The 27,734-nt window shown below is 52.1% G+C and overlaps 1 protein-coding gene across 12 annotated transcripts in view; it reads left to right on the top strand.

The window, feature by feature from the left end:
- Sema4d (semaphorin 4D) overlaps positions 1-27,734 on the top strand; it is a 107,369-nt gene that overhangs the window by 36,551 nt on the left and 43,084 nt on the right. For 8 of the 12 annotated variants that reach the window (XM_040755968.1, XM_040755969.1, XM_040755964.1 and 5 more), the window contains one exon: positions 23,975-24,038. The exons of 2 other annotated variants lie outside the window; for them this stretch is intronic. The gene's annotated coding sequence lies outside the window, so the exon portion shown is untranslated. Of the gene's footprint in view, positions 1-2,365; positions 2,555-9,495; positions 9,586-23,974; positions 24,039-27,734 lie in introns of those variants that run through there. 2 more of the 12 variants (XM_040755963.1, XM_040755962.1) reach the window with 2 other exon arrangements.

Genomic DNA, 27,734 nt, shown 5'->3' with positions numbered 1-27,734 from the left:
GTCAAGCCTCTGGCCTTCAGTAATTGGTGAGAGCAGCCCCAGGAAAACAGGAAGTCAGAATAAACAGCCCTTCCACAGATACCCTCAGCTGCACCAGACCTGTCATTGAGAGGCCGTGACCTCCGGGCGGGGCACTGCTGGGTCACAGGGTGTGTGGCTCTTGACTTTGGTAGAACTTGCCGGCCTAGTTTGTGAAAGCTCCCAGCTGTTGGTCTTGGTAGTGGAGGGCCCTGTTCCCAGTTCTCTCCCTCTGCTGAGGCCAGTGTCTGCTGGAGAGTGATGCTGTGGTCACACTGCCTGTCCCGAGCCCTGGTGAGTGGTTCGAGCCTCGGGTCCTGTGACTCCCAGCTTGCTACCCCTTCTGCTGGGTTGTGCGAGTCTTGCTCATCAGCAGGGCTGAGTGTTCTAGGTACTTCTGCTTTGGAACGCTGATTCCCAGCTCTTAAAAAAAACTGAAACACTGATTTTTTTCCCTATTTTTCCTCATTTATCTGTCCTGTTTGTGTGTGGAGGCGGGGAGTGGGGGTACACACTTACCAAGGCGCATTTGTGGAGATCAGAGGTCAGCTTGAGACAGTCAGTTTTCTCCTACATTGTGGACTCTGGAGACGGAACTCCTGTTAGGCTTCTCTGCAAGCACCTTTGCCAGCTGAGCCGTCTTGCTTATTCCCAATTCTGTCTTTTGCTGGCTGCTTTTATGAGTGTCTCATTTGCCAGTCAGGTGAAAGTATTGTGTGTGTGTGTGTGTACACATGTGTACCATGGCGTGTGTGTGTGTGTGTGTGTGTGTGTATACATATGTACCGTGGCATGTATTGTGTGTGTATACACATGTGTACCATGGCGTGTGTGTGTATACATGTGTACCATGGCATGTATTGTGTGTGTATACACATGTGTACCATGGCGCACGTGCATGTGTGTGTACACATTTATACCATGGTGTGTGTGTGTGTGTGGGTGTGTGTGTGGGTGTGTGTACACATTTATACCATGGTGTGTGTGTGTACACATGTGTACCATGGTGTGTGTGTGTGTGTACACATGTGTACCACGGCTTGGGTGGATGACGAAGGACACTTGCTGGACTCAGTTCTCTGCTTCTACTGTGTGGGATTGAACTCGGGTTGTCAGGCTTGGTGTTGGGTGTCTTTACCCACAAAGCCATCTCTGGTCCTAAAAGGTGTTTTGGGGGAGGAAGGGGCCCAGCCTCAGGTCCTTAACACTGTGCTAGTACTAGGCAACAGTCATGTTTTTTTACCCGTGATTTGAACTTCAGCTTAGTGGCTTCTTAATGTTCTTCATAGTAGGACATTCCGCTGAACCCCAGTGGCCTGCTCGCCTTTTCACACCCGGAGTCACATTGGTGACAGTTCTCTGGAGAGTGCTGACAGCCGTGAAGGGGTCCTCTCCCTGTGCTCTGCACACGCTCTTTCAGCCCAGTGATGAGAGAAGAGTCCTCTAACGCACGGATGGCTCGTGCTCCCTCTGCAGCGGACGGTCAGGATGCTCAGCAGCTGTGCTGAGGGCTGTGGAGCAGAGTGGGGAAAGCCAGGGAGAAGGGAACGGTCGCAGCGCTCTCTCTGTGTTCCCGGTGACTTGGAGAAGCCTGCGAAACTAGAACTGAGGACGTAGCTCAGGAGAGGAAAGCTTCCTAGTGTGTGTGAAGCCCTGGGTAGCTTTGATCTCCTGCTCTGCAGAAAGCTAAGCATGGTGGTGCACCTCTGTAATCTCAGGAGGCTTGGTAGTTCAGGGTCATCTTTGGGGCCAGCTTGGGCTCAATGAGATCCTGTTTCAAAGTCAGACATGAAGAACAAAAACCCAGATACGAAATTAGTGAAGTCAGAGTGTTAGGCAGTGGGCACCATGTGGAAGACAGCCTGTGGTGGGCATGGCAGTAAAGGGGGCAGCATCTGTGTTGGGGGTTGTCCTCCTCCTGGGTTTCCTTTAGGTATGTGTGGCTGACCCTGTCCAGGATGGGTGAGGGCATCCGTGGGGTGGAGTGTGTGCACCAACGGTGGGTTGGAGGATTCGTGAGGGTTGTTCTCTGCCCACATCCACACATAGAGGTGTGTGTGTCACCGTGTTCCAGTTTGTGTGCCTGGCCTTGAACTGCCAGGCTTGGGTCTCCTGAGTATTGTCCCTCTGGTGGCTGGTGCCCCGTGGCTTCTGAAAACCCTCTGTGTTGCTGAGCTGGCTAGGCCCCACCCTTGCTGGGAGCATGATGAGGTCAGGCCCGCATTTGCCTGTGTGTGACCCAGCCGCACCCGAGCTGTGGGTGGAGATGGGGAGTGTTGCAGGTGCTTGACCCCACACAGGACTGACAACCGGGGCCCCCAGCTCCAAGGCAGCGTGGGGTGAAGTTGGCCAAGGTGTCAGTGGGCTGAGTCTGTCTAACTATTTGCTGGTCCTAGGCAGGCAGGCCCTTCTCAGTCTGTGGCTACTTCATGGTAGCAGCGATGTGGCTGGGTCCTGACTCTGCTGTGTAGGGACGAACACTGTCTTCCTGACACCCAGCATCCTGCAGGAACAGGAACCGTGACATTGCTTCAAGGTCAGTGGGTGACGGCTGGGTCTAAGGTGGACAGAGGGGCAGGTGGATGGGGCGATAGGCCTTGTTGAGGGCAGGTGGCCCGAGTGTCTGGATGTCCTAACAAGATCCCGTGGGTCTAGTGGGCACCAGGGCACTCCTGCTTACACTTTTCTTTCAAAGCGCCTCCACAGCCTGGAGCACAGACATCCATCTCTTTCCAGGGCTTCTCGTTTTTTTTATGGGCTCTGCCCTGGGGCAGGAGTAGGGTTGGGCTCCAGCTGTCACCTGGAGTTTCCCAGGGGGCCCATTGGGGAGCAGGTGGGTCTTCTAGACTGTGAGTCATGGTCTAGGGAGAAGCAGCTTCCTGGGGTAGAGGAAGTGACTGGGCAGGTGACATAGGGCTGCCTGCCTGCTCTTGCGCCTGTGTCTTGGGTGCTCGTGGGGTTGAGTTTTTCTGCACTGAAAGGCTGTCTTTTCAGAGCTTCCCATGAACAGCAGAGTGGGCAGCTGGCCCCAGCTGCACGTGAGCTTCGTCTCTGTGTGGAGCTTTCGGATCTCCTCCCTTTCTGCTGAGCATCTCAGCTCTGTGACGCTTTGCCATCTCCTGGTTTCCTCATTCTTTGTGTGCTCTTGTGACATAAGGGGCCAGCTCCACACTGTGCTTGCAGAGATGCCTGCCTTGAGATCAGGTGAGAAGGCCAGTGAGACTAGGCTAGGGTGTTCCCCTGGCCTTCATGGTTGTCCGAGACCCTCGTATTGCTCTACCGACTGGCCTTGACTCAGGCATCGGCATTGCAAGGTTTCTTGGGTCTGAGAGTATGACCTGGCCCCTGGGAAAGGAGGAGCCCAGGTCTTTGGGTATTATGGTTGGAAGGGAGACACAGCCTCCTTCATAGACTTGCTGGGTGTTGATGCACGCCATGCTCTGTGTGGGATACTGGTGTGGTAAATACATAATGGCATCGGGAGAAGCCCTTTAAAGGAGGCTGGGGGCAGGGCTGAGGGGGACTATCAGTTTTGTCACAGACATTCCTGCACCTGTGCTGTGACTCTCCTCATGGTCACTCTAGAGGAGGGTGGACACACTCCTGTTGCTCAGGTTGCTGGCCCCTCATCCGTAGTGACTGCTCCCTCGCTTTCCTCCGAGGCTGCCATGTAATGATAGATCAGAAGCAAAGCCATTGCACTGTTGGGAGGAGATGTAAGAGGTGAGTCGCTGAGTGGCCAGGCACCAGGCAGCCCCGGTCCTAGAAGAAGGCACTGTGACCCAGCGCTCTGCTTGGGGCCCTCAGAGCCCTAAGGAGGAGCTGCAGAGCAGGAGATCTCTGCCCTCTTTCTCTTTCCTGTTCTTGGGAACATCCTGACATGTCATTTGGACATGACTTACCGCACGCCTCAGCTGAGGCCTGGCTTTTACAGCCATCCATCATGCCAGAAGCCAGGCCCTGCAGAGCCACCACTGATGCTGTTTGCTGCTCAGAGTTGCAGCTTGCCCGCTGATACAAAGGAGAGCATGCCCAGCTGCTCAGAGTTGCAGCTTTCTGGCTGACACGAAGGAGAGCATGCCCAGATGAGTGCTGCGTGTGTGTGTGTGTGTGTGTGTGTGTGTGTGTGTGTGTGTGTGTGTGTGTGTGTGGAGGGAGAGGGGACTACTGGTGAGGCTGCTTTGGTTTGAAGCATTTCTTTAAGTATGGCAGCGGGCGGGGTTGGTTGAGCCACATGTACCAGGTAAGGGTTTATGAAGTGGTTACTCATATTGTTCTATTATTAAGTAAAACTCGGGAGCAGATATTGGGGTAAAAACCTGATTGATCAGAGAAGTGGCAAAGTGAGCTCCTCTCTTTCCTCAATCCAAAAGGGCTTCTAATCTTTCTAAGCCCCTCCCTACTACTTCCCATGTCTCGCTATATGTCCTGGGTCCTCTGAAACCTCTATGGCTAATTCTGGTCAGCTAGTAGCTAGCTGTGCCTTCTGATTCGAGGTAAACTTTTTTGACAGTCTCGGGAGTGTCAGAGTGCGATCAGAATATCCTCCAACAGGTTGAGGCTTGACTGGCACTGACTGGTTGCTGAGGAAGCAGTTTGCTATGGGAGGTGGCTGTTGTTCTTAGAAGGCCTTGCTGTTGTGAGTGGCTGGCTAGGGCAGCAGGCTGCTGATCAGGCGAGACAACTTTGGGAGCTTGCACCTGGCAAATCTCCACGTCGTCACTTTGGGGAAACACTGCAGAGCAGAAAAGCCATAGGGTGATTGTGGGCTGGGCTGACCCCTGCTGGCCCAGGTCTCCACTCAGGATCAACTCCAGTCCTCTGGCCAAGCCAGCTCATCTGCAGCGCCCAAGTAGGACTGACCGTCATGTGTCACACCCAGGCACACATCTTACATACACCCCGAGGCATGGTCCCATGTTTTGCCCCCTGCTTGCAGATATGGTGTAGTATCTGACACCAGCAGGTTCTAGGGAGTTTGTGCAGGTGGGTGTGAGCAGGAGGGAGTGTGAGTAGGACGGAGTGTGTGTGTGTGGTGTGAGTAGGAGGAGTGTGTGCGTGTGGTGTGAGCAGGTAGGTGTGCATGGTACTGGGGAGGGAGGCTCCTTTTCAGATGGGGACATTTCTCCAGAAGTCCTGGCTGCTGTACAAGCAGAAAGCCCGACGGAGACAGCTGAAGTAGAGAGTCAGCCAGTGATAGGGTGTTGGCGAGAAATGGATCAGGCAGCCAACTGTACTATTCTGAGATACAGAGCTGAGATTTTAATCTGAAGGAAGCAGAGAGATGTTGGTCGATGTTCTGTTTATTCTTTTTATTACATTTGTAATAAAAGTACGTGTATGCACACATGTGTGTGCGCGTGCGCACGCGCGTGTGTGTGTGTGTGTGTGTTGCGTGCGTGCGTGCGTCTATATTTAGTCAAATGGAGGCCAGATGCTGCCTTTGGCTAGACTAACTGGCCAGTGAATTCCTGGGATCCCCCTATTTCTGTCCCTCAAGTGCTGAGGTTATATGCATTGCCACCTGCTTGACTCTTGTACATGGGAGCTTGGGACCCCAACTTGGGTCCTTTTGATTATGTAGCAAGCACTAAGTCACCTCCCAAGTCCCCGAAGGTGTCTTCTTTTTCAAATAAACATTAGTCAGAGCTGGATTTTAGAGATAGCTGTGCAGCTACACTGTGGAGGAGTGGGGGGAAATATGTGTGGCGTGACGGTGCAGAGCAGGGTACAGGGATAATAGAGGGTGGTTACCAGTCAGCTGTCTGGGGGCCCTGTGCTCTTCTCAGAAATTGAGTAGCTGTGGATTGACAGCCCACACCTTCCAGTGTGAAGGCGTGTGTATTTTCAGATTCTTGTTTGTAGCTCTCAGTCCTGAGAGCTAGAGGCAGTTTGCTCGTGATACCAGAGGCTGGAGGTGTGTGGCTGCGGGCGCTCAGGTTGGAAGCTTATGACTCTGGACTTCAGCAGGCAGTGGCTGGCACTGGGCAGATAGTGTGACCCTTGCGTCTTAGCAGATGGTAGCAGCAGCCGTTGCAAACCAGTGCTGGAGTCCCCGTGCCTTGGGTTCTGGGACCTGTGGCTCCTACCAGTGTCGTTACCCTGAAACCTAGCGATTCTAGGACCTGGTAGCTCTTGGATCCTTGTGAGCAGGGCCTACACGCCCTCATCTTTGGCTCTCTGCAGCTCTCTCTGGGCTGCGTGAGGTGGCATGCAACTTTATCCTAGCACACCCTTGGGAGGCTGGGGCAGGTCGATCTCTGTGAGTTTGAGACCAGCCTGACCTACACTGAGTTTCATGTCAGGCAGCACTAAACAGTGACACCCATCTCAAAAGAGAAAATGCCCTTCCTGTACTTTACTGTCTTTTGTCTTCTTTGTTGCTGGCCACTCAACTCTTTAGCCCCCCCCCTCCCGTGTGTGTGTGTGTGTGTGTGTGTGTGTGTGTGTGTGTGTGTGTGTGTGTGTGTGTGTGTATTTATGTGTGTAGTTGTTGGTTTTTTTTTTCTCTTTGCTCCTAGGGGGCCCTTCATCCAGTTCCCAAACAAATACATAGAGACTTACTCTTACCTTAGCTTTAGCTTGGCTTGTTTCTTGCCAGTTTTTCTTAACTTGTATTATCCCGTTTCTCTTTAAGTATGTTTTGCCTCTAGGCTTTTTACCTTTCTTTACTCTATATACCTTACTTTTCTTCTTACTCCGTGGCTGGTTGTGTGGCTGTGTGGCTGGTCCCTGGTGTCCTCCTCTCCTTCTCTTCCTCCTCTCATTTATTCTCTCGGCCTACCAGCCCTACCTATTTCTCTCTCCTGTCTTACTGTTGGCTGTTCAGCTTTTTATTAGGTCAATCGGGTGTTTTAGACAGGCAAAGTAACACAGCTTTACAGAGTTGTTTTTTGTTTTGTTTTGTTTTGTTTTGTTGTTGTTGTTTTGTTTTTTTTCGAGACAGGGTTTCTCTGTAGTGTTTTGGAGCCTGTCCTGGACCAGGCTTGGTCTCGAACTCACAGAGATCCACCTGCCTCTGCCTCCCGAGTGCTGGGATTAAAGGTGTGCGCCACCACCGCCTGGCTCCAGAGTTTTTTTTTTTTTAATGCAACATAAAAGAATACAACACATCTTTGCATTAGTAAACAAATGTTCTACAGCATAGATGAATACAACACATCTTAAACTCTATTCCGCGACAGCATGTGTGCGTGTCATGCATGTAGACACCAAAGTGCAGCCTGATGTGCTGGTCCTCATCGTCCACCTTGTTTGAGACGGGGCCTCCTTCTCACTTCCTTCTGTGTACACTAGGCTGGCGGGCCAGTGACTTCTTGGGATTAGGGGTTAGCCTGTCTCTGCCTCCCCTCTCACTGTAGGAGTGCTGGAATTACAGCCTCACACGGATGTGCCCAGATGAGCGTGGCTTGTGAGGGCCACCGAGCCGTCTCCCCGGCCCCTTCGGGCACTGTCTCTCTGCTATGGCTTTTGCTGGTAGCACCGCCACCGCCACCGCCACCGCTGTTGCTGCTCCATTGTCTCCTCTTGGTGCTGCCAGCTCAGCTTACACAGCTTGTGATAAAAATCTGAAGTAGGCAAAAACCATCGAAAGAGGCCTTTCGTTGGGCCCAAGCCTTTCGTCTCGACACCAGAGGACGGCGCAGGAAAGAGTAACTTGAAAAATGAACCAAACAGTCTGGTTACATGGCCAGGAGCAGTGTATGGCGGGGGTGTTTGTGCCAGCCACAGGCTCCGTGCCGGCCTTCTGGGAGGGTGTGCCCCCTCTGGTCCAAGTGAGGATATCTGTTTGATAATCTGGAGACCGCCTAGGCTGTGTTACTCTGAGTGCTGCAATTCCACCAAGCGCTCGCTGTCCGAGTGGCTATGACTGGAGTGTGTCTTCAACCGTGGTTGAGTGTCCTCCGCAGCCGCTGGAGTGTCCTCAGGGTGACCAGGGAGTGTCTAGAATGGCCTGGCTGACGTGAGGGCATCCTAGCTGTTTCTTGGGCCTGTGGTTCCCTGTGCAACACCTGTCATGTGCCTACTCCTGGCGATTTTAATCGCTTACAGGCAGCGTTGGAAGGGTGTTTACAGTAAAATCGTAGGATAAGCCCAACACAGGACTCAAAACTCTAGTATTGTGTAGCAGTACTTAATCATATATTCAGTTATGTGTAATTGTGCTTAACTTTTCTTCCCTAGTTCACCAGGGAAAGAGATGTGTGGGGCATGAGAAACCAGGATAACAGTGAGGTTGTCCCTGGTGAGTATGGATAGAGGTGCCTTAGCTGGATAGCTCCCAGGACGCGGGGGGTGCAGAGGGAGGATGCTAACATGCTTTTAGTTATGCTGTCCCCTTCTGGGTGAGCCAGATCAGGCTGACCTCAGGTGCCCCAGGCCTGCCACTTCCTCAGCTGGTGGCAACCCGATGAGGGTGACCCCCAGGAGCCCCGCTGATGTAGATGTATTATGTGGCATGCTCTTGGACCAGACGGAGTGGGTTAAGGATCGTGAGTGGCGCGGAAATTTGGTGAGCTTGGTCATGGACCAGGCAGTTTTAATTTGGCCTCAGCCTATACAGTAAACTCCTCGCTAGCTGTTTTCTTTTTTTTAGGTTTTGCTTTGTTCTAAGAAAAACACACATAATTTTGAAAATAGACGCCCACTCTTGCAGATTGAGGCACTGTTTTGTGGGGTTTGGGTTGGCAGCGGAGGCCTTCACTGTTTGCTGAGCTGGTACCTCCGAGACAGCCAAACTGAGTTCTGCATATTCAGGGATGTGGGCGGTTGCTCGCAGGTGTTGGGAAGCATGGGCCTCTGTGCTAATTAAAAGTCTTCAAGTTTTTTTATGTCGTCACTAATCTCAGAAGAAATACTTGGCTGTGGATGAGATGTTCTGAAACATTACTGTCGAGGTGCCTGGGTCACCCTTGCTCTCAGGTCTGGCTCAGGGTCGTATAAGACCAGGTAAGGGGAGCAGGTTTAAGGGATCCAGCATGTCTGTTCCTCCGGAGGGTCTCAGCCCCGCACTCCAATGACTGGGGGTGGGAAAAACCTTGAGGCTGTGGGTGATTGATTAAAAAAACAAAAAGTGTTTCCCTTAGGTCAAGAAGGTGGCCCTTGGCTGTGCCTGGTAGACAGTGGCCTGCATAGCGTGGGTGCTGGGCAGGGTTAGTCCCCTCTCTTCAGGTCTAACCCCCAGTCTCTAAGGCCCTTTCTCCTTCCTTAGCTTGCCCCATGCCCTGAGTCAGCCCATGTAGGAAAACAATCAGTTCCACATTGTAGAACAGCCCCGCTATTTACAAGGCAGAGAATGGGGACAGGCTTGTCCCACGACCTGAAGAGAAGGCTCACCACAGAGCCTTGTCCCACTGCTGAAGGGTGCCTTGTTGTAACAAGAGTGAACCCGGCCGCCCTGCAGCACGTCCCCCTCACCCCATCCCAGAGTGTACACCCAACTCATGACAGAGACCCTATGGTCAGGACAGATGTCTCAGGCAGGTCCAGAGGAGTCCTGAGTGCCCATCCTGCTAGCAGCCAGGGACACAGTGGCTGGCACGGGGCTGGGAGCCCAGCTGCAGAAAGGTATGCAGGGTTAGTAATGGGGCTTGATGTCGCTTCTGGCCTTTGCAAACGGCTTGGGGCTAAGTGGGGTATCCTGAGAGTGTTCCTTCCTTCCAGGAGCCCAGATGGCTGGTGCCTGGGAATGGAGGAAAGGGGACTTAGGCAGAGGGTGGACGCTTAGTCTGAGCCCACGGCTGTCCCGTACCTTGAAGGCAGTGGGCATGGCCTGGCTGGTTGGTGCTACCTGGCCTGCGGCTCACCCTGGGTCCTTCTTGGGGGTAGCTAGTTGCCATCCACACGTGCTGATGCTGTCTGGGCTCACCCTCTTCTGTGCTGTTTGAATTCATTTATCTCAGGTTTCTGTCTCACATAGACTCTGTGGGGAAGGAGTGGTGGCCTAGGGCTGCTGGCTTGCTGCCTGTGGGTGTGGCCCTGGCAGGGACTTGCCTAGCCCCAGAGCCCAGGGAAGGACACCCTCTATATGAGCTTCAGCAGAGCCACAGATGTGGCTGCTGTGTAGGACAGTGACACAGCTGGCGTGCCCTCATGTCACTGGGGGCTGTAAACCTAAGGGGTGTGTGTGTGTGTGAGAGAGAGAGAGAGAGAGAGAGAGAGAGAGAGAGAGAGAGAGAGAGAGAGAGAGAGAGAGAGGACTGGGGTGTGTGTTGTCCTAAGGATGGAGACAGGGAGGGGCCAAAAAAAAAAAAGTACAAGCCAGGACTAAATGACTGTCTGCTCTGGGGCTTCCGGGACTGAAACCTTGGAACCAGAGCCCAGAGATTGGGGTCTTCCAGTGGCGTAGTGACTTCTAAAGCCAGACCGTTTGGTCTTTGTGTTCCTGCAACTTCCCATGTTCTCCAGGGTCCCGAGGCTCTTACTCAGTCCGCAGTCATTGCTTATACCCCTGGGCCTGCCCCTTCTCTACCTGACTCTAGTGGAGTTCCTGTGGACCACATGCTGTGGCAGGTATGCTGGGACGTGTCCTCCAGTGACCCTGGTGAACACTGCTGACTCAGGCACCGGTAGTGTGGACTTCCCCTTACTGAAATACCAGTCTGTTGCTTCCCAGCAGGAACAGGCTTCACCTGAAACATCAGCTAACATGTAGTGCCCACTGTGGGCATCCTCCTGAAGGCTGGCAGCTGTCTGTGAGACAAGATGTCGTCTGTGTCCTCAGCCCTATGTTAGCTAGCCCTCTCCTTTCCATCCTCCCTCGTTGGGTCCCAGGAAGTCCATGGGTGAACATTCGGGGCCATAGTCCACAGCCCTGGTCTCCCTGAATTCCAGAAGAAATCAGAAGACAGACGCTGGCAAAGGACAAAGACTAATATACAGTCTGGCCTAATTGGAGAGAGAAGGAGGCTGTGGGCAGCTTACGATTTCTAGAAACCGTGAGAGAAAGACCAGGAGATCTGCAGACTGAGCTGTGGGAGCGCTTAAGGGGCTTTCCTTCAGTGGGGTCCGGGGCAGCTCACACAGGTTGCTTGCCTTGGTCTTAGCTGGTGGGGCTGCTATTCACATATTCCTTTTACAAGTTAGCCAGTTGACAGACACTTGTTTACTTATTTGTCTTTTTAGTGATTTTATCAAGTAACACGTTCCCTATGGCATTGGTATACATCCTTAGTTTGGGCTGATACCCCCCCACCTTATTCTTCCTGCCCCTCCCCCAGTGTTCCCCTTTCTGCTTCCAAATGACAAACATACCAGCACCATCCCCTCCTCTCCTTTCTCATTTGAAGCCTGTTCTTCCCGTCTCATGGGCCCTCTTCTCCTTTCCTGGCCTCTCCCCGCACACACTTCTAGTTAAATATTTAACAGTTAGAAGCTAGGATCTGCTTGTGAGAAGTACGGAGAGGGTTTTTGTTTGTTTGTTTGTTTTTAGGTTTGGCTCAGGGAGAAAGGGTAGACATTCCATCCCAGTGATTCCCGTTTATGGAAGAGAAAAGTGAGTTTTATGGGACGGCAAGAGGAAAAGTCCTACCTGTTCTGGGTCCCCAGAGTTCCTTCCTTTGTTGGATGTTGGGTGCAGGTTCTTCTTCGGAGGTCAGCTTCAAGCTGGCTCGTGCTGGACTGCCAAACACACTCATTTACCTAATGAAAGGAAACCATCGAATGGGCGGGCCACCAGTGTCTTCTGTCGCCAGGGCTCTAGCCCCTTCTCTCAGTTTTGGATTTTAGTGATAGGTGTGCTATTCTGGGGATCTGCAGGGGGCTGAATAATGTCCCTCAAGGCATCCACCACTCACATGCGACTGTTAGGTGACTGTTAGGGGGCCTATCATGATCTGGTGTGGGGCCTTGAGGTGGGGAGACTGTCCTTGATAATTTGAGTGATCCAGAATGTAATCATCAGGATACTGCTGGGGGGCTCACTGCTTCACGGGGGTACCCCACTTTCCAGGCCCTGCTCCCTGGTGCCTGTGAAGTAAACAAGTAAAAGACAGATCTAGAGGAGACAGGCAGACCGGCTGACTTCAATATCCTCCTGCGTATCGGTGCCTCTCAGAAAAGAACTCAGACTCCAGAGAAGCAGACTCAGGCTCAGATCTATTTAAATAAACGGTGATAAATCACAGAGAAGGCATTAGACAAAAGAGGGTGTGGTGGGAGTGTGGGTTGTGCCACAGTGACCTAGAAATGTGGCAGAGGAGAGTCCGTGTCTACCAGCCTCATCTCCTTTCTTCCTGGTATGGGGTAGACAGTACCTGTACAAATGAAAATTGATGTCATGTCACTTGGCCCAGCTTTTGTTACTGGAGCAATTAGAATTAGAGCTTGGGGCCTGGCAGTCTCAACAAGCCAGGCTGCCTGTCCTCAATAAGCCAACAACAACAACAAAATAATGGTGAAAAGCAGAAAAAGGAGATTGACTCAATGTGATCACACTGAGAAGAGGAACAAAGAGGTTTGGTGGGAACACGCCCACCACATACACACCAGGACCGTCTCCAGGGTCCTGAGCGGTCTGCAAAGCTAGGCAGTCCTGGTCGTATGTGGTCCCAGCCATCGACGACTAACCATTGTCTCAGCTCTGGTCCCTCCCGCAAGGTGTTCTGACACCTTGCGGGTGTGGGCCTGTATGAGATCTTTTCCTTGGGGTTGAATTCCTCTGGCTGGTCCAGGCTTCTGGCATGTCCTCCCAGCATGAGATTCTTGGGGAAATCCCAGTTTCCTGGGGTCCACAGTTTCAGTGGTCTGATAGCCAAAGCAAGGGGCACAGGGGTCTCTTTAGAATATCTTCATTCCTGCCAGAACTGGGCGGAGTCCTCACTGCCTTCAGATCTCAGCAGTGCTGGTGACAGAGCCCTAGTTGGCCTGGGACACTGGGATCCCATTTGCTGACTGTGGCGATGGAGGAAGGTCCCTGCTTGCGGGCAGCCTAAAAGCTGGGGGAAGCCCAGTGGTGCAGCCAGGAGCCTAGGCAACCTTGAGATTTCAGCCAGCCCTCTGCATGCCAGCCCTCTGCATGCCAGCCCTCTACAGATGTTCTGTAATGTGTCTGTGTTGTTTCAAACCAGTGAGTTTGGAGTCTGTCTCAACAGCTGCCCCAGGGAGGCATCCATGCCCGCTAAGATGCCTTTGAGAGACGGATGAGGCCAATGATGGCGCTGCTGAGCGGGGATGCAGGAGCTCTGTCTGTGCCAGTGTTGGAGTTCACAGGGCATGAGCTCGCCCACCTGCTGGAACTTGCAATGGCCCTGTGGACCACAGGTGCTGCAGGTCTCAGCTGGAGACAACACAGAGGGACTGGACAGATGCCATCTTCCTTGGTCCTTACAGGTGAGATGTAAGGACCAGGAAGGTGGCTTATGTGTCCTCAGGCCTGGGGAGGGTCAGCACAGTGGGGAGTGTGATGCCATTACCAGACCTCAGTGTCCCCAAAGGGAGCTTCGTATGCCGTGCGTATCAGGAGTCTCAGCTACTCAGGAAACTAAGGCAGGAGAATCATTTGAGCCCAGTGGTTCAGGGCCATCTTGGACAACAGAGCAAGACCCTTACCCTGCGTCTCAAACTAGACAAAACAAATGAAAAAGTTAGTCTATATTGGTCAGCTGAGGAAGGCCACAGAACAAGTCCCTCTTTGTTAGCACTGCCTGAGCCCCAGGGAGGGACGTGCCGGGGTGTGCCCCTTGAGTGAGTCTACTATCTGTTTAGAACTAGGCAAGCAGCCACAGACTCTGGGCCGGCAGAGCAGAGAGGTCAGCGTGAACAGAGCTTAAAACAAAACATTTTCCTGGTGCTTCTGTGGGGTGTGCCCAGGAAGTGGAGCCAGTCAGCAAGGTGAGCTTGTAGAGGCTTAGTGGCCTGTCTGCCCCTCTGTGTTCTCTGGGTGGCAGTGGTTTCTGCTTAAGGTGTCATGGACACACCGCACGGGCAGGAATGTGATTCCCTGGCCCTCTTCTCAAAGTGTCTTCAATACTCATGCTGGTCTGGTGAGCATCGGTCCTGTGGACTGGTCCTAAGCCCAAAGTGATGCCACTGCTGGCCTCTCTGCACCCAAGCACTTGCTTCTATGGCCTCCCAGCCTCTCCTGGCCACCTCTGTGTCAGCTCTCTGGCCACAGACTGGCTCGCTCTAGTGCTTGGAGAAGATTCTGTTTTTTCATTGCTGTCAAGAGACACTATGACCTAGGCAAGTTATAAAAGAACATTTAATTGGGGGCTTGTAGATGTGGCACAGGAGCAGTCACTGAGAGCTCACATCTTATCCAAAAGTTGGGCCTGGAGTGGGCTTTTGAAACCTCAAAGCCTACGCCAATGACACACCTCCTCCAACAAGGCCATACTTCATAATCCTTCCCAAAGTGGTGCCACCAACTAGGGACCAATATTTAAATATAGGAGCTTATGGGGGCTGTTCTCATTCGCACCACCACACCTTGGCTGCCACTCGAGTTGCTGGAGTTGAAGCATCTTTTCAGCTTGCATGTTTGCAAGAGACTGAGCACGATGGCCAACGTGAGCTTTCGGGTTCACTTGTGACCTGGCCTCGTGGCCAGTGGACCCTTTCCGTTGTGGATGGTCTTAGATGGGGTGTCATAGTCATCATTCTTTTTCTTTTTGTGACAAAGGGACTCAGTGTGGCCTGGGCTGCCCCTTAGCTCTTGCTCCTCCCGTGTCTACTGTCAAGAGTGCTGAGTTTAACGGGTGTAGAACACCGTGTCTGGTTTATACAGTGCTGCCAATGGAGCTACATCTCCGAGCCCTCGTCTTCTTTTTATTGAGATAGGGTCTTGCTGTGTTGCCTAGACTGGCTTGAGAGATCCTTCCGCCTCAGCCTCTGACCAGCCAGGACTGGAGGTGCGTGCTGAATGGAGAGAGAGAGAGACAGAGACAGAGACACAGAGAGAGACAGAGACACAGAGAGAGACAGAGACAGAGACAGAGAGACAGAGAGAGAGAGAGAGACAGAGAGAGAGAGAGACAGAGAGAGAGAGAGAGAGAGACAGAGAGAGAGAGAAAGCCCTTGACTTGAACTTCTCTGAAAGTGAGTGACGGACCTAAGTCAGTGAAGTGGTCACAAGTGAAGGCACGTGTCTAGGCGGCCAGCATTTGCTGTCACTGCTTGTGGGTTTCCGTCTCTGTCACCTGGAGTGGTCCCTCCCTGGAGTGGGGTGCAGACCAGCCGGGCCTCTGTGTCAGCACCGAGAGGCCAACTCTGCTCCCTGGTGCGTGTGGCGGTTGGGTAGAACCACTCTTCCTGGCCCCTGCTCCCCCACGCTGGCTGCACACCACCCCACACGTCTCCTCTCTGTGGACCTTTTGCTTTCCCCTTCTAGAGATAGGAGATATTTGGGTGAGCAGGAGCTGCTAGGAGTTGTCAGGACCTGGATTCCTTTGGGCCCCCAAAATACCTCTTCCTGTCTTCAATTGGTTCCTGGGGCGTGGGGGTGGGGTCCCCACTCATTGTAGATGAAACAAAGTGTTCTAAGGAAAATTGATTGTTTTGGTTTTTGAAGATCTCTCTCCCTCCCTCTCCCTCCCTCCCTCCCTCCCTCCCTCCTCCCCTCCCTCTCTCCCTCCTTCCCTCCCTCCCCCCCCCTCTCTTTCTCTCTCTCTCTCTCTCTGCGTGGGTGCGTGCGTGCGTGCGTGTGTGTGTGTGTGTGTGTGTGTGAGAGAGAGAGAGAGAGAGAGAGAGAGACTATATGCCATGTGTAGGTGAGTGCCTGTGGACACTGGAACTTGTTGAATCACCCTGGTGCTGGAATTACAGGCAGTTAGTTGACTTGCACAATGTTGGTGCTTGGAACTGGGTCCCCTGCAAGAGCAGCAGGTACTTTTAACCACCGAGTCATCTTTTCCGGTTGGAGAGCTGGTTTTTAAGTTGTTTCCCCTTCAGGCATGTCTAGACTTGGGACATCATATACAATGTTGTCATATGTGGAATTTGTGCCCAAGAACCACAAGACTAGTAAACTAAGTAAAATCTAATAGTGTTCTAAGTGAGCTTACAGGTTTTTTTGTTTGTTTGTTTGTTTGTTTGTTTTGAAATGGGATCTCACTGTGTAGTCTTAGCTGGTCTAGAACTAACTCACTTTGTAGACCAGACTGACCTTGAACTCACATAGATTTTCCTGTCTCTGCCTCCCAAGTGCTAGGGAGCTTATGGATTTTTATTGGGCCACATTCATCGCTAATCCTGGACCACATGTGGCTCAGAAGATGAATCAAATTTCCACCAATACTCTATTTCAATAACCTCACTGCAACTCAGACCCCTTTGGAGGCTGGCTCTGTACCAGGTAAAGGACGCTAAGCAGGGCCCAGTTGCAGCTGTTGCAAGTAGTCTAACTGTGGCTCTGGCTCAGAGTGTGGGTGTGGAGGGAGATAGCGGACCGCAGAGCACAGTGTGCAGATGATGGAACAGGTCAGGGCTGAGCAGCGTAGCTGTGAAGATGGTGGTAAGTCTCTGGAGGTACACCTGAGTGTGCACCGGGACTTTGGCGTTCGGAGGGCGCCGATCTCAGTTTGGGTGAGGCTGTCTCTCTAAAGGTGTCAGGAATGCCTGGTGGGGAAACCGAGGCAAGACGTGTCAGGAGAGAGGATGCAGAGGTGGAGAACGTCTGTGGTTAGAAGCAGTGCACACGGGCCAGTGCTGGCAGAAGACCCCAGCCACATATGTAGAAGACCCCAGAAGAGTGCAAAGAGCGTGCCTAAAAGACCCCTGAAATCCTACCTTCCATCATTGAATTCAGGTGACAACATCCAGGTCAGCCTAGGCACTACCCGTGTGGGACCCTCGGAGGCAGGAGCTGCCGCGCCCTCCAGATGTGTGTTTGTGTGGAGCTGCCTGTCCCAGGCTCCGGGCTCCATCCTTGGGACTGTGGTTGTAGCCAGTAGCCCTGACTTAAGTGCTCTCCTGCTGCTTTGTCTTTAACACTGTATTGCGTTCCTACTTGCTGAGAACCGCCGACATGCCTGGCTTGTGCTGCCTGCGTCGCACACCCTGCTGTTATTACTTACTTAGCCCTTCCTGATGGGCAAGCATATGTTAGGAGGATAATTTTTGCTTAGAAGCCACTTGGAGATAAATATCTCCAAGCTGGCATTCCCCTTGGACTCGAGGGATGGCACAGGCCAAGGGCTTGCTGGTTGGGGCAATGTTGCTTAAAAAAAAAAACAAACTTCCTCTCCTTGCGAAATTTTGTGATGCACTCACTCCCTGTGCTGAAATCCCCTTCCCGTGACTGAACAATATATTCCCTGAACCTTGTGTCACCCCCTCCCCCTCCCGGAAGGCTGGCCAGCCCGCAGCTTGTGATTTTTCCCACCTTTCATTTGTAGAGCTCAGTTCTGTTTTGCCTTGAGACAGGCAAGCCTGCAACGATCGAGCTACCTATGGAAAATTCACTGTGTGGAACCTGCCCATCCCCACTCGCGCCTCGTCTCCTTGGGGTTGATAATGTGAATATAGTGAACACCCATGAGTAGCGTAAGGAGTAAGGACAGACCCAGTGCTTTTCTGCATGTGTATTTGCATGAGTGCGTGCTCACATGTGTGTAGGCACACTTAAGGATGCATGCATGGTTGTGCAAGTGTGAGAGCCTGAGCCCATACCTAGGGTCTGCTTCCGTTGGACCTCCACGTGCAGTTTTTTCACATGGGCTCTTCGGACTCCTCAGACTTGCAAGGCAAGCGCTTTGCCCCCTGATCTTTCTCCCTGAGCCCCGACTTTCTGTGCCCTTAGCCACATGGATGCCTGACAGCTCTGTCACACTGGGAGCCCCTTGTGGTTCCAAGAGTAGAGCCCCTCCCTCTTGCACAGCTGCCTCTGGTCTGCATTTGGGGCCTTACGTTCTCTGCCACCTGCATTCTTCTGCCTACGGACACAGGAAGAAGATGGAATGGGCCTGGTGGATACATGTGAGGAGGCTTCCTTGATGTCTCATCCCAGTCATTGGCGTGGAAGCACCTGGAATGTTCTGGGCCTCCGGAGTGGTCACTGAGCTCAGTTAGGGATAAATCATTGTCTTGAGGCAGGGATGAAGCTCCAGGGCCTCCTGTCATCTGTATATGCGGCCTAACTTATCTTGGTGAAAGAATGTTCTAGAACCTTGGCTTTTCTAGCTGCTGGGATTTCTGAGGTTTGATGCGCCAGACTTGGCGCGAGGCAGCTCTGCATATCTGCCCAGCGTTCTTTTCCCATACTTAGGGCTGAGCCCATCGCCTTCCTGTGCCCCAGAGAGATGCAGCAGTGGGCCACACCACCCTGTAACAGCTGTGCTGCCGGAAGACGAGGGTGCGTTGGTGTCTGGTGCCAGTAACTCCCCAGCTCCCCCATGCTCCCTGTGAGTGGCCCACCAAGCTTCACAGTCTGAATCATCTGGGCACGGACACAGCACAGAACAGAGATCTGTCACCTGCTCTGACATTCCTGGCTGCCTCACCAGACTAGAGGTATGCAGGGCCAGGGTCTAAAATTCAACCCAGAGTTCCAGGCCCTGGGACCCTGTACGGGGATCTAGGCTGCCAGGAGTAGAGGGGCTCTCGTTAGAGGGACAGTGAGGCTTGGGTCCTGCTTTTCTGCTTGGGGTGTGCAGAGCCATCTCTGATTTATGCGTCTAACGATAGGGAGTCCCTCCTGGCTCCATTTCCTACTGCAAGATCAGTTCCTCGGTCCTGCTGGCCGCCTCAGGGGCACCGTGAGCGCAGTTCTGATGGGGCCATCTTTCTAGATCGTTTTCCATCTCCACTGACTTCATGTCTGTGACAAATGCAGGCCATGGCCTTACTTAAAGTTGTTTCTTGATGCTTGTGGTTCGCTAGAGCAGCTGTTCTGAACCTGAGAACCACAGGTCTAGAGGAAGTCAAGAAGGAATAACTCCTGTGAGTGGCTCGAGAGACTGGATAAAGTAAGCTTGAGGATCTTTCGTAATCTGTGGATCATAGTGAACCTGGAGGGCTGGCGTTTTTTTGGCCCGGCCGCGGCGTGGTGCGCGCCTGGCTGGGCAGGTGGAGGGCCCTCCTTTTTGAAGGCGTAGGCTTCCTCTCCAGTTCTGACACCTGCTGAGCGGGAGGTCAATGCAATATGGAATATATGTATTTACATACAAGCTGAGGGGACAGAAAGCGTGGCAGGCTTCCTGAGGAGAAGAGAGCTTCCTTTTCTCTTTCACTTCCTTTTATCCTCACCTGTGCTGAATTGCCCTATCTCCGCCCTTATGGGCGTGAAGAGTTTTGTGGGCTCACCCCTACAAGCCTCTAGAGTGTTCTTCCATGTAGTGTTCTTGTGTGTGTGTGTGCACGTGTGCATGCGCATGCGTGTGCGCGTACCATGCACATGCATGTACAAGCTTCACATGTGTCAGAGGACTTGACTCAGGCACCCTTACTTGCTGAGTCTTCTCGACAGCCTGTTACATCTTGCCTGAGGGCCATTTGGTATCTGGAGACTAGAGATCTTGGCTGTAAACATGACTGACAGTTGCACCATAACTGCCTTGGGATCCCTGGCGCCCTCGTCTCGAGAAAAGCACTCCAGGACTTCGCAACACTTTCCTCTTCCTCATGCCGTGCACGAGGTTGCCTTGTCTCACCGCTAACACTCTGGTGATCTGTCTGCTCATCCACAGCGCCGTGTGCTGAGTGTCAATAAAATGTTGGCTGCTTTGCCACTGTGGTTAAGAAGCAGAAACATTGAACTGGGCAAGGCGGCACAGGCATTTAACCCAGCATTAGAGAGGCAGAGGTAGGCAGATCTCTGAATTTGAGGCTAGCTTGGTCTACAGAGGGAGTTCCAAGAGAGCCAGGGTTACACAGAGAAAGCCTGTCTCAAAAAGCAAAACAAACAAAAACAGAAAGAGGAGGAGGAGGAGGAGGAGGAGGAGGAGGAGGAGGAGGAGGAGGAGGAGGAGGAGGAGGAGGAGGAGGAGGAGACATGCTCTGTCCTGAGGCCGAGGCAGGAAGGAGGATGGCTTTGTGTTTAGGACTTTGAGCCCAGGCCGGATGACACAGTAAAAACCCAGCTCAAGACAAGACAAAAAGTTAATAAAACCTTAAGATGCAGTGAAGTGTGAAGTATGAGGTATGGTTTGGGGGTCTCTGGAGGGAGGCAGGGATCCTCAGTTGGTCAAGGTGACTGACACATGGTGTGACAGTGGACAGTTAGACTGGAGACCCTGATCAAACTCAGAGAGCTTGAACTTGCTGGGGGTTATGGCAGCCCCTCCCTCGGGTGTGCCTCATCCCTAGGAAGGAGTCAGGAGATAACCGCCCACTGACCCAGCTCCCTCTGTCTAGTGAATCTTGATTATGACCCTTGTCAAGCTGGCCTGATCTTGTCATTTCCATCTCTGAGGAATTGCTGGAGATGAAAGCAGTTTGCTAGGACATCATTTAGTGGTTTGAGGACTAAGAAAATAAATCCCAGTTGGCCATGGCCCCGTCCTCTCATCCCATGTGTGTCCATCCATCACCTATGCATGGAATGGGGCTGAGAACCAACAGCAGAGCCAGGAGGAGCCCCACAGCCCACAGCCCTGGACAAGGCCAGAGATCTGGGGGTTCTGCTCTATTTAACACCTTACTGGGCTCTACCTAGCCTGTGCTTGCCACTGAGAGTAGTGGGCGTCCTGGAGTTTAAGATACGCCGCCCAGATCTATGATCATTGCAGAACGAAGTGGCTCAAAACCGTTGTTACGAATGGGAAAGTACGCCGCCCAGATCTATGATCATTACAGAACGAAGTGGCTCAAAACCGTTGTTACGAATGGGAAGAGAGCTTAGACAGGGTCCCATGTACTTGAACTTGCTATGAAGCTAAGGATATCCTTGAACTTCTAATCTGCTTGCCTTTGCCTCCACAGCTAGGATTATAGCCATGCACCCACCACCAAACCCAGTTGCAAACAGTGCTGGGTATAGCCTTAAACTTCACACGTGCTAGGCAAGCATTCCAGCATCTGAACTGATACAGCTTCCTTCCGCCCTGACCCTTAACATGCTTCAGGCACTCTTAAAGCAGATGCAGCTCCTCTCTGCTCTTTTTGTGTTGCCGAGACATCTCAGGGAGGCCTTTGTGACAGGCTGCATTTCACCGGTAAGAGCGCCACCCAGTTAATGCTCACCAGCTGGGTCTTCAATGGGTGCCGTGCTCAGGATTAAATTCCTCACAATAGGCTGACCTCACATCCTCAAACCACAGGTGAGGCAGTGATCGTCCGAGGCAACTGTTATTTGTCAGCTCATGTCTGAAGGGAGAAACGGGCCTAGAGAGACCCAGTGACTTCCTAAGACCAGCGTGAAGGAGCCAGACTCTGAGCTGGTTGTTGTGACCTGATCCCATTACTTCTCCTGGGAATGTGGGGCCACCCCAGCTACTGCCCTAGAGAGGAGAGAAAAGCAGCCAGCCTTTTCCTTCTGAACATGGGAAGCCTTTCTCTCCTCTCCCCTCATCCTGCCAGCCGCCAGCAGGTGCTCTGTTGAGGAGGTTAAGAGTGCTTTCGTGTGCCCAGGCAGGGGGATATCGTGGTAGGCTGGCTGGGGTGAGAGAACTAATTATATCTCGTGTGGTTTCGTGTTGAGGAAGCAGAAGGAAACGGTCTGAGTACATGGTGAACACACGCTGGAGCTGGGGTCTGAACTGCTGCAGTAGCCACAAGCAGGTTGTGACTTGAATTTGGGTCTGACTGGGGTCAGAGCCTGGGCAGGGTCATGGGAACCTTGGTGGGCAAGAAATGGGTACAGGCAGCGAGTGCAACTGTCAGAGGCCAGTGTGAGAGGAACACAGAAAACTCTAATGACCCAGGACACACTGTCATCCTTGCCCTGCCACAGAGGTGACGAGGTCTGGTCAGGCCGTATGGAGCAAGCAGCCCTGGCTGCTCCTTCATGCACGAAGTGGCAAGCATGTAGAATGCCTCCCAGAGGAGAGTCTTTCCACTTCATAGTTCTAGGCCTTTTCAGAATATAGTGTATGAAAAAAACATATCTAGGCCTTCACGTCGGCCTCTAAACCTCTCTCATATTGCAAATCCCTTCCTTTGTCCCCCTGACTTGTTTCCTGTCCTGACCCTAGGACCCTCTCACTACCCCTGTGACAGGAGAGACCATTTGAGTGAGTCACCCAGTATCATTTGCAGAATCCCACCGGGAGTGACTTAGGTGGCCTAGGACTCAACAAGCTAGGGTCTGTGTGGGCTAGGCTCAGCCTGGCCTGCCCCTGAACCCTGCAGGTCCCTCCCACAGCCAGCCTCCAGCTGTCCACAGCGTGTGGGTTGTCCCTCTGGCTCTGGTGGCATGGAGTCACTGGGCTCAGGGAGTCTCCTGGAGGGCTCTGTCCCTGCTGTTAGTGGACATCCTAGGGAAGGCTGGTCCCAGTCCACAGTGGCCATGTTTCTGTGTAGCTTTAAAACTACCGTGAAAGGTAAGAGGGGCTGAGGTTGGCTCTGAGGTGGATGGCTAGTGGGAGCCGTTCTCTGGGTTCTGTCCCAGCACTCCCTAAAACCAACCAAACAAGACAGGGGTGAGCACCATTTAATTCTTGCGAATATGTTGTCTGTTTTTTCCCCCTTGGTTTCCTTAGGAAGACGAAAAGGATACAAATCTGAAATTAGGGTGGATGAGATGTCTCAGCTGGTGTTTGCTTCCCTCCTCAGTTACCTGCATTGGATCTGAGGAGAGAACCAACTCCTACAAGTTGTTCTTGAACTTCCATACATGCTGTGTGAGAGTGTGCCCATACATACACACATAAACTAAATAAAAAGTGGTAACTGGAGTTTTAAAAAATCTGAAAAGAATAAGGGTTATACTTGTTTTGTTTTTGAGCGTGGATCTCTGTCATGTAGTCCAGGCTGGCCTTGAATTCACTCTGCAGCCCAGGTGGATCTTGAATTCCTGACCGTCCAGCCTCTGTCTCCTGGTGTTGGGGTTACGGGCTTGCACCACCATGCCCAGTTCATACTGTCTGTACAGAGCTAGGGATAGAACCCGGGGCCATCTGCATGCTAGACAAGCTTTCTTTTTTTTCTTTTTTTTTTTTTTTTTGGTTTTTACGAGACAGGGTTTCTCTGTGTTGTTTTGGAGGCTATCGGTCCAGCCCGGCCTCGAACTCACAGAGATCCGCCTGCCTCTGCCTCCAGAGTGCTGGGATTAAAGGCGTGCGCCACCACCGCCCGGCTGCTAGACAAGCTTTCTAACTGAGCCTGGCGACTGTTTTTCCAATGTATGGACTCTGCTCTCTGTCTCAGGACAGTATGTGCTTACGTGGCTCATGTGAGTCACAAGTGGCAGTGGTGCCTGCATGTGGTGACATGCACCTCAGATCTCAGCTGGGGGAGGCTGGGGCAGGAAGAGCATACGTTTGAAGTTAGTCTGGGCAGCATAGCAACAGCACGACCAAAATCAATTGTTTTTATATTTATACATTTTTATTTCATGTGCATTGGTGGGTTGCTTGCTTATACGTCTGTGTGAGGGTGTCGGATCCCCTGGCACTTGGGCCACAGACAGTTGTAAACTTCCATGTGGTTGCTGGGAATTGAACCCAGGTCATCTGGAAGAGTAGTCAGTGCTCTAAATCTCTGAGCCATCTCTCCGATAGGGTTTTCTTTCTTTCCTTCTTTCTTTTCTTCTTTCTTTCTCTCTTTCCTTCTTTCTTTCCTTCTGTCCTTGCTTCCTTCTTTCTTTTCTTTCTTTCTCTTTCTTTTTTGAGAAGGAAAAAGAAAGAAAAGAGAAGTGGTGTGTGGTGAGGCCAGTGCCAGCGGCTCACACTGTATTTCCCCTTTGTGGCTACCCAGCACCTCACTTCCTTTGCAGTGTACAAGCCGCCTAGGTCCTGGGTAGAAAGGTCATTGCCTGGGGCCATAAGTTTAAGCAGGAATGTGTGTTCAGTGTCTGGAAGCCAGGCTGAGCATGAGGTTGGAGGACCCAGGGGCTTGACTCTTGGTTTCTCATTACTTCCAGAGCAGTCTTCCTGAAGATTCCTTTCTGTAAGTGCCAAGAACGACTCCAGAGAACCACGGTACAGGTAAATCATTTTGTGTACAATTTGTATGCCCAGGTTAGCAACTGATACCTTCTAGAAGCCTCCATCAGATCTAATGGACTGTTGGGTACCTTGTAGCCAAGATTGAGACATAGCTGCCATCCCTCGGGGCAGCATGGGTTTTGATGTGAGACACTGATGCCCCTGGATGGCCTTCCCTTCCCTTTCTCCATGTTCTCCTCCAACTCCCATCCCTTCTGGGTTGTGGCTGCTAATGGCATGATGGCCCTGCGCTCCCATGTGTGTTTTCCTTCTCTTCAGGAGCGTAGGAACGACATGTGTCCATGGCCCTGTGTGTGTTTGAGATTGTCTGTGTGCCTGTATCTCCCACATGACTATGCTTGCCTGTGTGTGTGTGATTGTGAGTGTGTGTCCTGTGTCAGTTGTGTCTTTGTATGTTGACCAGGACTTCCTCTCAACATGGTGTGGGCCACAGCATCCATACTGGCCTTTACCTTTCTGCCATGGCAAGGCACAGCACCAGAAGAGGGCACTCTACCCAGGATTTGTGGTACATTTTAATTGGACAGAGCTTAAGAGAAAAAAACAGAATAATGTGTAAAGTCCATCATCCCTCATCCTTGGTGCACAATGACACAGCAGCGGCTTTGCTTCCCCCACAGAGACGGCCTGGCAGGACTGTGGTGGGGAGGGAGGCCCTCACTGGAAGTGAGGAGGCCATTGTACACACACACACACACACACACACACACACACACACACACACCACAGATATCTGGGTACATTGGGGCAGGGACCTTACTTATGTGTGTCCAGGCACGTCGCATGCATGCCATGGCTTGCCAGTGGAGGTCAGAGGATAACTTTCAAAATTGGTTCTCTCTCTCCACCCCGGGTACCAGCGATCGAACTTGGGTCGTCAGGCTTGCATGGCAAGCGCCTTAACTGAGTCACCTCACTGGCCTGAGAGCTCGTCCTATGAATTCTAAGTTGGCACTGGGGTCCGACCATTATTTGTTGCTACTGCTGCTTCTCTTCCTTCTTCCTCTTCCTCCTTTTGATCACGTGTCTTTGGATTTTGTTGGTCTCTGAAATGTTTCTCAGGTTCCTTAGATATGAGGAATTTAAAAGTACAGGCAATTTCATGCACCAGGTGGTACATTAAATAGTAAGAGCCCTGGTTCCCCCCACCCCCAAGTACCAGCCCCAGAGGAAAGTGTCTGTCTCTGAGTGCAGACCGACACTTCCTCTCAGCAGTATGGGCCATCACATCACCTTCCTCCGAGGGCAGTGGAGGTATACAACAATATGGCCCAGACACACCACACCCGCCCTGGTCTCTGACTGTGCAGTGTATTCCTGCGTGCCCCCGCTGGCCTGCTCCAGTCAAGGAGCCCATAGCTGTTTCTGCAGTCCAAACAATGTAGTGAGTTTCTGTCCTCACTGATTACAGTGCTGCCTCCCAAAGCCACCAGGGAATGGAGTGTGCCATGGCTTAATTTCTGTTCTCTCCCATCCTGATATTCTTTGTCCTCCAACATCAGCAACACCGGCTGGTGGAGACTCAGGGACACTGTGTGGTATTTGATTTTACAGAGGAGTTGGGCACCATGGTATCATTTGTGCAGCTAGAAAATTTGCATTCTTAATGTTTCTTTTATAAGAAAGAAACATTAAAAATGCAAATGAGGTGCTCTGTAACATCTCTAACGGGAATGTCCTTTCTCTCTTTGGGGACTAAAGCACCACTGTCCATGACCTCCTGAGTAAGTACTGTCTGCTAGTGTATCTGCTACTGGCCTCCCCAACCTGGGTTTTGATATTAATTGGCTCTCAGTTGTAAGCGGTACAACTGTCTCAGTTCTGCTGGCTGCAGCCCAGAAATGAGCCACTGCAGATCAATGTCTGGTGACAGCTCTCTCCTGACTGCCCATCGTGCTTTCCTGTGGGCATCTTAGGAGGGTCATCCTTGAAAAGGCCTCACCTGCCTCCCATCACCAGTCACTCTGGCACTGGGGACTCCACACAGGAATTTATGGTGTCACGGTAACATTTGTGGTAGCAGCTGAAGGCTTCCCAGGACCTGATGTCTGGGGCTGGCCACCACTCTCAGTATAGACCTGCACTGTCTCTGGGATCCAGGACCAGTAACCTGGAGCCCTGGGGGATAGTAAGAGCCATTGCGAGGCCAGGCTTGTATTTCTTCAAATGAAAGCCGGTGGGGCCCCAGGAGGTGACAGAATGCCACCCTCCATGCCACAAAGCCGGTAGAAAGAGATGGTGTTGTTAGGTTCTACCTGAAGTTTAAGCCACATCATACCAATAGCATGCATTTGCCTGGGTCTCTGCAAATGGTCACTGGTCTCCCCATAGAGTCCCACTCCATTCCTGGCTCTACCTGCCTCCTTAGGGCATACCCTGTCACTACCGCTGTCCAGTAGGCACTGTGGCCGTCACTCCCTGTGTCCTGCCTTGCATGCTGGCTTCCCATCCAGCACAGCACCCACCCACCTAGTGCTCAGGCTTGGGGCATGAGCTGGGATAAGAGCCCATTTGAGGCACTGTCTGAATCTTGCTGCCCCTATGGATTGAGGTTGAGTGCTGACCTAGATGGTGATGCCCAGCGCTCCCACTAACTGTGCCTTGCCAGTGTTACTACAGTAGAGCTGGAGACCTTGGCTCTGGGGATATGCTCTGGGGCCTGGGGACACCAGAGCTGGGACAACAGCTTTGTGTCTGGCAGCCACTCAGGAGCTCCTGGACCCCTTCTGGAACTCTCAAGGGACAGGTCCTCTATAATTGAGTGTTCAGACTAGTAACATCAGCGTCTCTGAGGTACCAGCATTGTGGGGGTGGGGTGCCTGGCTACTGGCTGGCAGGGAGTGGTTGGAAGGCCACACCCAGCTGGGAGGGAAGGTGCAGCTAGGTAATCCTCTGTCCTGAGTAGCCAGAGTTTCATCTTCACGTCTGAGCAAATGAGCAGATAGGAAGTAGACAGAGCAGGCTTCCGGCCAGGACAGTCTGCCTTACCACAGTCATTCAAGATCCCCTGTTGTGTTTTGTGGGGTGCCCAGGAGGATGCTTAAAAGTCTGTGTAGCATCTTGCTCCCATGAGAGCACCTAGTGGTATCTCCTCTGTGATCTGTCTCCAGTACCAGGTCCCAGGAAGAAGCCTTAAGTCTAAGATGCAGTACACACACACACACACACACACACACACACACACACACACACACACACACAGGAATGCATGCACACACCTAGGTGCATATCTGTAGACGCATGCACATACAGACATATAGACATACATGTTTGCGCACATCTGCACATACAGATTTGTGTGCAAATGTATATGCATGCATTTATGTGCATGTTACATACAGAGATACACATTTAACTTGGCATTTGCAGGTGCGGTCATGTATGTGAGTGTATACATGGGTAAACATATGTCCTTGGTTGACATGATTTACACAGGCTCACATGCACAGTGCATGCACTTAGGCACGAACATGCACACACAATGCTTTCAAGGTCATTAGCGACCTCAGGCTTGAGCTGGGTATGTACCCCTCTTTGACCTGGCCCTGTCTGAAGGTTGTTCCTGTTTTCCATTGCAGCCCTTGCTGAGATTTCTGGGGTTCCCTGGAGGTGGAGAGTTGCCCTCCGGCAGCTCAGGCAGGCTGGAGGGAGGGACTGCAGCTCTTTCTCCTGGGT

Source organism: Mesocricetus auratus, unplaced genomic scaffold (assembly GCF_017639785.1).
Source record: "Mesocricetus auratus isolate SY011 unplaced genomic scaffold, BCM_Maur_2.0 Super-Scaffold_100013, whole genome shotgun sequence".
Lineage (NCBI taxonomy): Eukaryota > Metazoa > Chordata > Mammalia > Rodentia > Cricetidae > Mesocricetus > Mesocricetus auratus.
The sequence above is the reverse complement of the archived record's forward strand: the minus strand, read 5'-3'. Positions and strand labels throughout refer to the sequence as shown.